Source organism: Meles meles, chromosome 1 (assembly GCF_922984935.1).
Source record: "Meles meles chromosome 1, mMelMel3.1 paternal haplotype, whole genome shotgun sequence".
In the NCBI taxonomy this organism is placed as follows: Eukaryota; Metazoa; Chordata; class Mammalia; order Carnivora; family Mustelidae; genus Meles; species Meles meles.
The window spans coordinates 51,382,500-51,396,072 of record NC_060066.1 but is presented as its reverse complement, the minus strand read 5'-3'; the positions used below and the strand labels follow the sequence as shown (position 1 = coordinate 51,396,072).

The window sequence follows — 13,573 nt, the reverse complement described above, 5'->3', positions numbered from 1 at the left end:
TTTATGTAAGAAATGCTAGAATTAGAAAATTACTGTTTATAACTCCCAATGAAATAAATAATTCAGTCAAGAATCATCAACAGGTGCAAACTCATTAGTTAAAAGTATTTTGGGCAATAACATATTCTCATGGTGCTCAGATATTACTTCCTAATTGCTTCTAGAAGTTGTCTTTTTTAAATAGACAGCTTGATGCCATGAGCTTCCTGGTGGATGCAATGTCAAGTCTCTGTCCGGCACTATTTGTGAAATATTGTTGCTAGAATGTTTAAGCTGAGCCTAATAAAACCTGTTTAAACTTAACTTTTAGTTTACAGAAAAATACAAGAAAGAGGAACAGGTTAAACTAAACCATGAGGAAAGAGGCAATTTCCAAGGTTTAGTGTTCTGCATTCAACATACCAGACATGTGGCCTGGTTTCTTCAAAAGTCACACCACGGTAGGGAGAATTCTCTAGATTAGGAGAGAGTAAAAGACAAACAAATGCAATACTGGAAACTGTATTTGATCCTATTAAAAACAGGCTCAAATCTTGGGAGAATTGGGAAAATTTATATATACACTAGATAACAAATGATATTAGGAGATGAAAGCTCAGTTATACAGTGATAAGTGCCATGCGTTCTTACGGGTCATCAAATTGTGTGTGTGTGGGGGGGGGTCTGGAACAAATCATTTGTTAGTTTTTGGATGCAAGGAGATGTTACTCAGATTTCATTGTACTCTTTCAAATTACCTGTTTGATTTTTTGTTTTCAGTTAAAATGTTGAAAAATCCATTAGTTGTCACTGAGAAAAGATATGTATATTAGAGTTAAACAGAAGCAGAAAGAAGTCCCATTGCCCATGTTTAAGGTTATATGTGATATTAAAGATATGAAGACAAAAAGTAAATGAAGTTTAATGCTAATCATGGGACTGAAATATTACTCAGAGAGTAATATTATTGAATGAATTATATTTTTAAGCCAGAAAAAAGAAAACCCGAATGCGTATTTACTTTTAACAGAATGGAATTCCCTAGCAAGAAGAAATGGGGCTGTAAGGATGAGGATGGTAATTTTCAGGAGCACGTATCAGAACGCTCTAAGGAATTGACGTGATCAGTGTTAGCACAAGAAGATGTTTGCATCTTAGAAGAGGAAAGAAATTGAGTCACTTTATTAGTTACCTGAATTCCTTATTTATTTAGCCCTGTACTGGAGGGTGGAGATTCAGTGGTAATAAGACTCCATGCCTACAGGGAGTTTGGGCATGTGAAATAGTGACTTTAGTCTTCTCAGGTACAAGTGCAAGATTATAGGTTGAGATGAATTGGTATGGGGACAAGAGCTTGAGGAACATAGCCAAGAATATGCAGGAGGTCTGTAAAAAAGATTCTAGAGCCATAAAGGGGAACTTGGCAAAATTAACAATTCATCATATTTTAGTCAAGGCAATTGCATCACTTTCTTTAGCAGTACTTAGTCTGTAATCTGAATGCGTCTAGCAAACAACTGAGGTTTACTTGATTAGAAGATTAGCAGTTGTACATAATGCAAAACAATGAGTCTGGCTTTCTAGGGTTAGCGAGTATGTTATAGAAAAGAATGGCCATAAATCTGGGCTGGGAAAGAGGTCAAGGGCAACTCCAGATGAATAAACTTAGAACAGTTTAAGAATTGAGAGCCTGAGGTAAGGATGAAAACTAATAGCAGTTTGCTATTTTCAATAGAATGAGAAAGGTGCAAGGATGGATATCTTTCGTCAGAGGAGAGTATTACTCTTCCAGATTTTGATAGTGGAACAGAGTCAAATGATGAACACACTTTAGAGTTTGAAAAGACATGTGGCTAACTAAGGTTGCTGATACTGAGAAGTTAAAACATTGTTTTGTTTGTTTTAATTTAATTTTTTTCAGTGTTCCAAAATTCATTGTTTATGCACCACACCCAGTGCTCGATGCAATCAATACGTGCCCTCCTTAATACCCACCACCAGGCTCACCCAAGCCCCCACAGTCTACCCTCCCCTCTCCAAAACTCTGTTTGTTTCTCAGAGTCCACAGTGTCTCATGGTTTGTCTTCCCCTCCGATTTCCCCCAGCTTACGTGTCCTCTGTGTTATTCCTTATGCAACACAAGTAAGTGAAACCATATGATAATTGAATCTCTCTGCTTGACTTATTTCGCTCAGCATAATTTCCAGTCCTGTTCATGTTGATACAGAAGTTGGGTATTCATCCTTTCTGATGGAGGCATAATACTCCTTAGTGTATATGGACTGTATCATCTTTATCCATTCATCTGTTGGAGGGCATCTTGGTTCTTTCCACAGTTTGGCACAGTGGGCATTGCTGCTATGAACATGAGGGTACAGATGGCCCTTCTCTTCACTACATCTGTATCTTTGGGGTAAATACACAGTACTGCAATTGCAGGGTCATAGGGAAGCTCTATTTTTAATTTCTTAAGGAATCTCCACACTGTTTTCCAAAGTGGCTGCACCAACTTGCATTCCCACCAACAGTGTAAGAGGATTCCCCTTTCTCCACATCCCTTCCATCACTTGTTGTTTACTGTCTTTTTGATTTTGGCCATTCTAACTGTTGTTAGGTGGTATCTCGATATGGTTTTGATCTGAATCTCCGTGATGGCTAATGATGATTAACATTTTTTAATGTGCCTGTGAGGCAGGAATCTATCAACATCCTGGAGGGATACAGGCAGTAACCTCTTGGACATCGGCCACAGCAACTTCTTTCAAGACCTGTCACCAAAGGCAAAGGAAACAAAAGCGAAAGTGAACTTTTGGGATTTTATCAAGATCAAAAGTTTCTGCACAACAAAGGAAACAGTCAACAAAACAAAGAGGCAACCCAGGGAATGGGAGAAGATATTTGCAAATGACAGTAGAGACAAAGGGCTGATATCCGAGATCTATAAAGAACTCCTCAAACTCAACACACACAAAACAGATAATCACATCAAACAATGGGCAGAAGACATGAACAGACACTTCTCCAAAGAAGACATACAAATGGCTAACAGACACATGGGAAGTTAAAGCATTGTGAAGAAAGGCTGAGTGTTAAAGTGTAATTTAGAAAAAGGATTTTTAAAGAAGATTTATTTTAGTTATTTATTTTGGGGGGCACATGTACTTGAGCAGGGGGTAGGGCAGAAGCTGAGGATCTCAAGCAGACTCTGAGCTGAGTGCAGAACCCCTGGGCTCAATCCCAGGACCCCAAGATTATGACCTGAGCCATAATCAAGAATCCATTGCTCAGCCAATCCAACTAGAGAAAGGATTTTTTAAATCCGTAATTCGAGACAGGGAAAAAGGTGAAAGGAAAACTTTAAAATGTGCTAAAATGTATCCTTGACATTTCTAAAGGTTTATAATCAACTGATGCTACAAAGGATTTTTTTTTTTCATTTATGTAGAATTTTAGTCCTTTCTTTTGGAACATCATGAAGAGAGCTGTAAATAAATAATGTTTGTATCTCTCTTGACTCTAATTGGTTAGAATATTCAGGAAATATGGAAATAAACTCTGCCATGGTTACAGCAACCCACAGTCGAGTTTTAAAAGGAAGTTACTGATCAGAACCAGGGAAACTAATATAGGATATTACAATTAAATAATTTCTAAACATAACAGTAAATAGACTTTAAAAAGGTTATTGGGGCACCTGGGAAGCTCAGTGGGTTAAAGTCTCTGCCTTCTGCTCAGGTCATGATCCCTGGGTCTTGGGATCCAGCCTCGCATCCGGCTCTGCTCAGCAAGGGAGCCTGCTTCCCTTTCTCTCTCTGCCTGCCTCTCTGCCTACTTGTGATCTGTGTCTGTCAAATAAATAAATAAAATCTTTAAAAAAAAAAAAGGTTATAGAGTTTGTTAGTATATTTTGTTATCTAGTTCAAGGTTTTTTGTTTTTGTTTTTGTTTTTGTTTTTTGAAGTCCAGGTAGGTTAGACAGACAATAGCTATTGTTACTGCTCAATATGTTGCTGCAGCTGCTACGACCTCATTCCATTTATAGATCATCCCTATGTATCAGATGACTGCTAAGTGCTTAGTCATATTGGCCTCTTCTTTGTTACACCCTAGAAGAATATATTATTATCCCAGATAGTAATATTTGGGAAGACACTGAAGATCAGACAGAGGGCTTGTCAAAAGTGCTGTCAAACGTGTGAGTAAAGATCTGAACACAAGCCATTTTGCTCCACACTTACCCCTCCATGCCTTCTTTAAAAAATGGAAAAGAAGATATTTGATTTGTACATCATTAGGTCAGTGACATTTGTCTCATAAAATAGGCACCCTCACCGCAGCTCCCTATGTTGGGAAGATTTAAAAACACAATGCTTTTGTTCAGAACTGTGCAGCGCTAGAATGAGTTTCTTGTCCTTCTCAGACTCTTCCGTAGTGTTTCTCCTCTTAGCACAATTGTGACTTTGAACACTTTTTCATTCATTCTTCCACTATTTATTGGGAATCTGTGGTATCTAAGTGTGTCTTAGGAGATATAAAAAAAAAAAAAGTTTAAGAAAAAAACAAGACACTGAGCCTGTCCTCATGAACTGACAACCTACCTGAAGAAGGAAATGGTGCATGTAGAAAGTGACAGTAATCAGAATTAGGTAAAGTAAAGATGATTACTTATGGTTACGTGGAGTATTAAGGCACTTGGAAAATTTGGAATGCGGAGTCTCTTTCTTCCAGTGACTTTGCAAGATCCTTGGATTGGGAGATTTGACAGTACTCTCTGGATATGTTATCCAAAGTTAGGAATACGTGGAGCATAAGGGGAAATGTGTAGCTGGCAAAGTAAATAGGACAATGAAGAGGACAACAGCAACCAAAAGATTTAGAGGGCCATCTGGAAAGGAAATTGGAGGATGAAAAAGAATGGTTAACTTTCAAAGAAAAAAGAGGTCAGCAATAAGGAGATAGAGTTAATATGAGTGTATGATTTTGTATTCATATTTTATTCACTAAAATAGAGTTGATTATTTGGGAAAATGAATTTTATTTTGGAATATACTGAGATTATTCAGAATTTCCAACAAAACACCTTATTAGAAACTTTTGAATATATAAAACATATAAAACAAGTTCAGAAATATCTAACCATTTAGATGCTTTAGGTAGACAGCAATGTACAGCTGACCCTTGAACAACAGGTTTGAACTGTTCAGGTCCACTTATGCACGGGTTTGTTTTTGTTTTTGTTTTTGATCAGTGCAGTACAGCACTGTGAGTGTATTTTCTTTATGATTTTATTAATAGCTTTCTCCATCTTATAAGAATACAGTATATATTACCCATAACATGCAAAATGTGAGTTAATCGACTGTTTATGTTATTTTAGTAAGCCTTCTGATCAGGAGGCTATTAGTAGTTAAGTTTTCAGAGAGTCAGAAGTTATACATGGATTTTCAACTGCACAGGGGTCAGAATCCCTAACTCCTATGTTGTTCAACAGTCAACTTCATTTTTTTAATAATTTAGATTAGTGGGGTGCCTGGGTGTCTCATTTGGTTGAGTGTCTGCTTTCTGCTCAGGTCATGAACTCAGGGTCCTGGGGCGGAGCTCTGGGTGGATCTCCCTGTTCAGTGGGGAGTCTGCTTCTCCCTCTCCTCCCCATCCCCCCTTGTTGCTCTCTCTTTCAAAGAAATAAAATCTTTTTAAAAATTTATATATAATTTAGTGACCCAGTCATTATGAAAATACTTTGTTTTATTTACTCTCTGAGTGTATTCCATCATGTTTGTAGTCTTTACTTCAGAATTGCTAGAGCCTTCTTTTCTTTTTCCATGCCTCCCTCCTGACATTGTTGCAATTGTAGAAACAAACAAATAAACAAAAAAGCAAAAACAAAGGTGGAAAACTGTAGAAGAGGGAAGAGGGGAAACAGAGGAGGAGGTCAATGAGAAGACATTCTCCAGGGGCGCCTGGGTGGCTCAGTGGGTTAAGCCGCTGCCTTCAGCTCAGGTCATGATCTCGGGGTCCTGGGATCGAGTCCCACGTCGGGCTCTCTGCTCAACGGAGAGCCTGCTTCTCTTCCTCTCTCTCTTCCTGCCTCTCTTGTGATTTCTCTCTGTCAAATAAATAAATCTTTAAAAAAAAAAAAAAAAGAAGACATTCTCCAGATCAGCACTGCCCAGGTGAAAGAAAAGGCAAGCCAGGAAAGCAAGCCATCTTGTGTAATTTTAAAATTTTTAGAAGATCCATTAAGAAGAAAAAAGAAACAATTAGAAACAAAAAGAAAAAAGATAAAATTAATTTTCATAATCTATTTTATGTAATTCACTTTATCAAAAATGGTTATTTCAACATGTAATCAATTTAAAATTTTTTATTAAATGTTCTGCTTTTGGGGCGCCTGGGTGGCTCAGTGGATTAAGCCACTGCCTTCGGCTCAGGTCATGATCTCAGGGTCCTGGGATCGAGCCCCGCATCAGGCTCTCTGCTCCACAGGGAGCCTGCTTCCTCCTCTCTCTCTGCCTGCCCCTCTGCCTGCTTGTGATCTCTCTCTCCGTCAAATAAATAAATAAAATCTTTAAATGTTCTGCTTTTGTTTTGTTTTGTTTTGGTACTAAGTTATTGAAATCCAGTCGGTATTTCACATGTAGAGCACAGGGACCAGCCAAGGTTAAAAAGTACGCAATGGCCACATGTGCTAATAGTTAGGACTAGGATAATGAAGATCTAGAGGGTTCACAAGTCTCAGGACTATGTCATGCTTTAAAATTTCTTTGATGTCCTGTTCCTTAGCAGAGATTAGCCAAGATATATTTTGAAATGCTCTCTGATTGTCTCAATTTTAGCTTTCACTTTTTATTAAGATTCTAAACTGAAATCCACTGAAGTTCATTTTTGCTAAAATGTAACACAAAAACAGAATTATACGGGGAATGAGTAAAGACACCAGTACTTTTTGCAGTTGTCAATTAATTATTTCCAACAACATAACAAAAGAGTGTTAGTTCTTTCAAAAAAGAAACAAATGGAAATGAGAAAGATGCATATGGCATTTATCACTCAGGAGAATTGGGCTTTTTACCTGCCATCAGAAAGTGCCTGGTGCTGTGAGGGGGACCTGGGTGTCTCAACTGGTTAAGTGTTCCATCCTTGATTTCTGCTCAGATCGTGAACTCAGGGTCATGAGCTCTAGCCCTGCATGGAGCCTTTTCCGGATTCTCTTTCTCTCTCCCTTTCCTCCTCCCCACCCATGCTCTCTCTAAGAATAAAATAAAACAAATCTTGAAAAAAAAAATAAGGGTCCGTGCTGTGAATCTTTTCTAGGGAAGAGAAACTGTAATACATAGCCTCCTTTTGAGCCCTCCAAAGTTGCAAGGATGACTAGAGTTTGCAGAGAAGTATTAGAACCATTTGATGTCCATTTTTGTTTGTTTGTTTACAATTTTGGTTTTTGTCTGTTGTGTGAATCACAGTAGAATTCTGAAAAGTACAGGAAGAAAATAATTTTCTCAGCAGATTATTCTGAACTAATTTTAATGAAAGTTTTCAAATGCCTTTCTTTCGCTTACTCTTGGGTTAATTAGGGTTCTCTCCCATCACATTGTTGATGGCAATAGTAAAAAAAATGGCGCTATTGAAAATAGAGTCTGTGGCCTACTGATTGCCACAGTTGGAGACAAGAAATTGAGACTTCCCTACAACTTTACAGAACAATTTTATGTCTTATTGTCTTTTTTGTGTTTTTTTCCTTATTTTTCCTAGTAATATATTTTTAAAAGATTTTATTTATTTCTGGAGGGAGAGGGAGGAAGCATGCATGTGAATGCGCATGAATGGGGGGGCAGAGGGACACAGGGGGAGGGGGAGGGAAAGGAAAAGGGAGAGAATCCCAAGCAGACTCTGTGCTGACCTCATAGAACCACTCTGGGTTCCATCTCATGACCGGAGATCATGACCTGAGCTAAAACCAAGAGTAGGACACTTAGCCGATTGAGCCATCCAGGAGCCCCTTTAGTAAAATATTTTTATTGTATTTTATAAAATACTGGTTTGCGGCTGGTTAGAAACTTAAAAAAAAAAAAAGTCATTCTCCACAAATTGAGAAGTATTGGGATAAAACACATTACACTTCACTTACACATTTTTTTGTTCTTTCTAGATTATGTTCATCTTGAAATTAAAGATGGTATACTTCAGTCATTCACTAACATATTTATTCATTTGCTTACAAACACTTATCTATTGATGCAGTGTTAGTTACTGATACACAGAGTATATAAAACATCATCCCATTAGTATTAATTCTATGAGAGTTGTGGCCCTAGTGTTTATAGAGTCAATAAACATTCCTAGAATTAATTGTTTATTTAAGTAAATACATATATAAATATATTCATACATATACAGTGTGTGTGTATATATATGTGTGTTTATAACACTTACAATATTTTTGTTTTTTAAACCTCTGGCATTATATGCAAATTGCCTAAAATTTCAAAAGAAATTATCACAGGCAGGTCACATTTAAGTGTTCTGATAATGTAATCTGAATAAAAACAGAAAAATATCATATAGAGACTGATATTGGTATTCAGAGTAGTTTGCCCAAAAGATCTGAGCAAATATCAGAATCATTATTGATAGAATTATAGCTCTAAAAAAAAATAAGGAAAGAGGAGCACAAAAAAAAAAACTTTCTTTAGATGAAAATATTTGGGAAATATTGATATTGTGATTGTTTTTACAATGGAATAATTTTTAATTTTTTTTTCTTTTTTGCATAAATGAACATATTTTGACCCCATCAATTTATGTTGAATGCATACAAAATTGCATTATAGCCATGCATGCTATTACTGCCTTTGCATATACCTGATTAACATCAGTTTCATCTAAATCAAGTTACTTGTCCTCATTTTTGCCTATTTTTTGTTTGCTTTTACAGAAATGTTATCTCACCATACTATGTTCCCCAAAGTACCACTGTGACATTTTGCTTTTTTAAAAATATTTGGTGAAATCTTAAATGAATCTTTTTTGTGCATGCCATATGTTCAACTCCTGTCTCAGATTTCTTCATAAAGCTTATGTGGTTATTTCTGTTATCATTTCCAAAAATAATTTACTCTGAAGACATAATTTTAGTAAGCAAAAGCAGTGTTCAGTATTCCTAGTTTAAATAATATATAGCAGTTTTTTATATGGCATAGGCATACAAAATATGCCAGGTTTTTCAGACCCATTATTTTTATTCCTATTTTATCGATGTTGGACTGGTTTTTCAGACCCATTATTTTTATTCCTATTTTATCGATGTTGGACTGGAGAATCAAAGAGATTAAGTTACTGGCCCAGGGTGACAGTCTACTAGGTAGCAAAGCTACCTAGTAGCAAAGCTAAAATTCAGTCCAGGTCAGTCTGATGAAAAGTCTGTAATTTTGACCCATAGGTTACTCTCATTTCATAATTCGTTCTATGTTAAGTAGGATTTGATTACTTACACATAAGATCCTCTGTCTTAGTCTGTTTGGGCTGCTATACTAGAATACTGTAGACTAGCTGATATATAGACAATAGAAATTTATTTCCCACATTTCTGAAAGCCGGGAAGTCCAAGAGCAAGACAGGAGCAAATTCACTGTCCAAGGAGGCTGTCTTTCTGGTTCATAGAGGGCTGTCTTCATGAGGCATCCTCAAACAGCAGAAGACATGAGGGAGCTCTCTCTAGGGTCCCTTTCATAATGGCACTAGTCCATTCATGAGGGCCCCACTCTCATGATCTAATCACATCCTAGAGGCCCTACATCCTCGTACCATCACATTAGGGGTTAGGGTTTTAACATATGCATTTCAGATAGAAAACATTGAGTTCTTAATATCTTTTTATGTGATGTTCATTATTTTTCCTTACTAACAAAATGTGTGTTGACACTTCAGAAAGTCTGTGATGCCTTGAGCTCAGATAATGTTCTCAGTATACAATTACCGAACATTTGCTCTCTTGACTCAAGACAGATAAAGTGACAACACTATAAGTTATAAAGACCCACCCCGCCTACCTGTGCCCCCCGGTCCCACAGCCCTCGTTTCTGTTATCTCAGGGTAAAATCAACAATCAGGATGAAGAAAGCCATATGGCTGGAAATCAACTTCATGAAGTTTTGTTTTGTTTTCTGTTTAGGAATTAAACATGGATTAAATTTGAATTGGAGAAGATTCCAAAAATATTATAACCTGAAAGAATTGTACAATCCCCCCTTCAACACATATGCAAGGTATTAAAAGGAAAAGCCACTGACACTCTTGTCTGGAGGTTTTTTTCTTTTCAACATTCCTTGACTTCCAACTGAAACTTGTTACTTGAAAGAATAAGTAACCTAAATCCAAGACATCTTTGGCGGGGGTGGGGTAGGGTGGTGGGGCGGGCGGTGCTAGAAATAGCAGTGCTTTTCTAAAACACTAAGTTGGCAATAAAAAGAATGAAGGGGAATCCATGATTTCAAGGAATTTATCTTTATGAATCTGCATTTAAAAGTGTGGTCTGAGAAGGAGAAGGAAGTAGCAAATTGCAAGCTGTAACCAATTCAATAAATAAATGACGAATATTGTATTAGTTTGCTAGGGCTGTTAAAACAAAATACTAGAGACTGCTGGCTTCACTGGCAAATGTATTTTCTTACAAGTCCAGAGGCTAGAAGTCTAAGATCAAGGTGCTGGCAGGTTTGTTTTAAGGCCTCTCTCCTTAGCTTGCAGCCTTCTTGGTCAATGCTTTCATGGTCTTTCTTACAGATATTCACATCCTTGGTGTCTCAATTTCTCTTTATAAGAAAACCAGTCACACTGGATCAGAGTTAACCCATATGATGTCATTTTACCTCAGTTGCCTCTCTAAAGGCCCCATCTTTAAATACAGTCAGAACCTGAAGTCCTAAGGGTTTGGACTTTAACATACATCTTTTGATGGGACAGGATTCAGTCCTTAACAGGTGTCAACTATTTCAAGTACTGTAGTAAATGCTAGAGGAATGGGTTACAATTTTGGCTTTCAAGGAGTTTGCGATCCTTGGTGGGATAAGGTTAACCATCCTTGGCATGACTCCATGCGTGGTCTGGAGGTTAACTCCAGACTTTCTCATGCTACCTAAAGTCTGGTGACCTCGTTTGAGTAGCTAGGAAGGTGTTCTTAGTCACTCAGACGTACCTGATTTTAAGAGGGCACTTTTCTTATTAGAAAACGTAAATATTTCATTATGGTTACATATATGAGGCACTGGGAAAACAGTTCAGTGGGAACACTTGATTAAGAGTTGAATTAATGGTATACACATTTAATTTAGAGGACTATGAATTCAGTTCTCCAAAGTGGGGGCTGGGGGTTAAGTTGTCAGTAGAATAACTGATGATTTGGGGAGAGGTCAGGATTAAGAACAAGTTTAGAATTATCTCAGTGAAGGTGTTATGTATAGTTGAGGTGAAAAATGGATGAATCTGAGAATAAGGAACTGTAGGTGTGAAAGTGCTTCTGTCATAGCATTTGTGCTCCGTGTTAGTGATTGAAGCAAGGCAAACCAGTGAGGAAGTTGGAAAGACTGAATAGGTCCATGGAAACAGAGAGAAATTATCAAGAAAAAGAGGTCTATCTAAAGTAGAGTCTATTAGAGCTCACAGTTTGTTGTGTAAAAAGTTTATAATACATTTAATTTGTTAGAGTATTATTGGGAAGGAAGATTTTTAGCCTCAAAACCTATTAGCAACTGTCAGATATAGGTCTAATCCACCATTTTTTGGTCAACAGTTTGAGTTTTATGTGCAGTGTACGCATATCTTATGATCGTCTTTAAGTAATATGAAGATTGATTGGCTACATGAAGTTCTTTTCTGTGGAGTATTAAATTGTGAAATCAGTAATCAAAGTATTTGCATTAGAAAGTCATCATTACCACAGGAACCAAAACCTTTTAAAGTTTGAATTTTTTTTCATTGTCTTTACAAAATAGTTTTTTTTTTAAAGATCAGTATTTTCTATCTTTATATCTAAGTAGATCAGATACACTAATAAATTAGAAGAATTATCATGAGTTAATCCTTTTCCCTCCAAAATATGATTAGTACATTAACCTTTTTAGACTTACTGTCAGAGCAGGAAGAGCTTAACTATATCTGGTAAGTGCTTTAGTCAGTGATGAGCTCTTCTGTTGTAGCTGTGATGGTTCTTAATCCCTTCAGGAGGAGCATCAGCTTTCCAGAAGGAGGGTTCTCAGTCCCCCTAAGCCAAGAGAACCTGGAAAGGGCCTTGTGTGGGCAGACTGGAGACCTGCGTGTAATTCCTACCCTGGCTTTTGAGTTTACATCACACTCTGCATACCTAAGCTTTGTTTCCACATCTGTAGAAAGTGATGCAAAATTTCTTTGTTCTATCAGATTATTGGTATGATTGATGGGGGGGGAAAAGCACTTTGTGTTATTCATCTATATGGTTTCTTTTAAAAAAAAGTTTCATTTATTCATTTTAGAAAAAGCAAGCATGAGCAGGGGAAGGGGCAAAGGGAGAGGAAGAGAGAGAATTTCCAGTTGATTCCCCACTGAGTGTGTGGAGTCTGAAGCAAAGCTCGATCTCAGGACTCTGAGATCATGGCCTGAGCTGAAATTAAAAAAAAAAAAAAAAAAAGTTAGATACTTAACTGACTGTGTCTCCCAGGTGCCCCTCAGGTATATGATTTCTTAATTAAATGTTGAATTTCACAAAAATAAAGAAGTTTTACTTTAAAAAAAAATTATTTTCTGGGGGGGGGGTGAGGGGGAAGAAGGAGAGGGAGAGAGAAACACAAGCAGACTCCACACTGAGCATGGAGCGCATCAGGAAGCTTGATCTCATGACCCTGCGATCTCCACCTGAGGTGGAAACAAGAGTCAGTCACTTAACTGACTGAGCCACCCAGGTGCTCCCAAAATAAGGAAGTTTTAAAACAAGGGTCACAAGTGAGGCTGAAATTGCCTCTTTGTGAAAAAAGAGGACTCTCTAACATGACTGAGAGTAGCATCCCTGTCTAAACGTGAACACTGTTGTATCTAGTATCCCAGGGTAAAAAGTACGTAACAAGGAAGGAGGCCATTTATTTGGAAGATTATGCTGGCTACATGAAGCTGCCATCCCTGTGTATGCAGGTATGCAGGGCGGTGCTTTGATTTTGAATTGGAAAAGCTTATATACTTATACACCTGAATACATAAATAATAATACCAATAAATAAAAATATCAAAAAAGATTTAACTAACAAATTTTGCAAAAATGCTCCCTCCTCTCAAAACAGTTGTCCATGTAAGATATTGCAAAAAGGACTGTTTTTTTTCCAGAAGGCATTGTCTTTTTGATACTCTCTGATGTCCATCTGGTTCCCATGCACTTTTCAAAACTATACTACTGCTGACTGAACAGAATGTAAGTGCGGGCTTTTTGTGAGTTTCCTTTCACTGGCTGCTTTTTGGCTCCAGTTTCAAGCACTATGAAAGCTTTTTGGTTTAAGTCTGATATATTATAAAAAGCACAGCCTTTGAATCTGATCTGGACTCAAATACTGGCTTTGCATTCTCCTTTATAAAAGTTT

The 13,573-nt window shown here is 37.2% G+C and overlaps 1 protein-coding gene across 8 annotated transcripts in view; it reads left to right on the top strand.

The window, feature by feature from the left end:
- Window positions 1–13,573, top strand: part of RALYL (RALY RNA binding protein like) — a 698,485-nt gene that overhangs the window by 9,623 nt on the left and 675,289 nt on the right. The window lies entirely within an intron of this gene.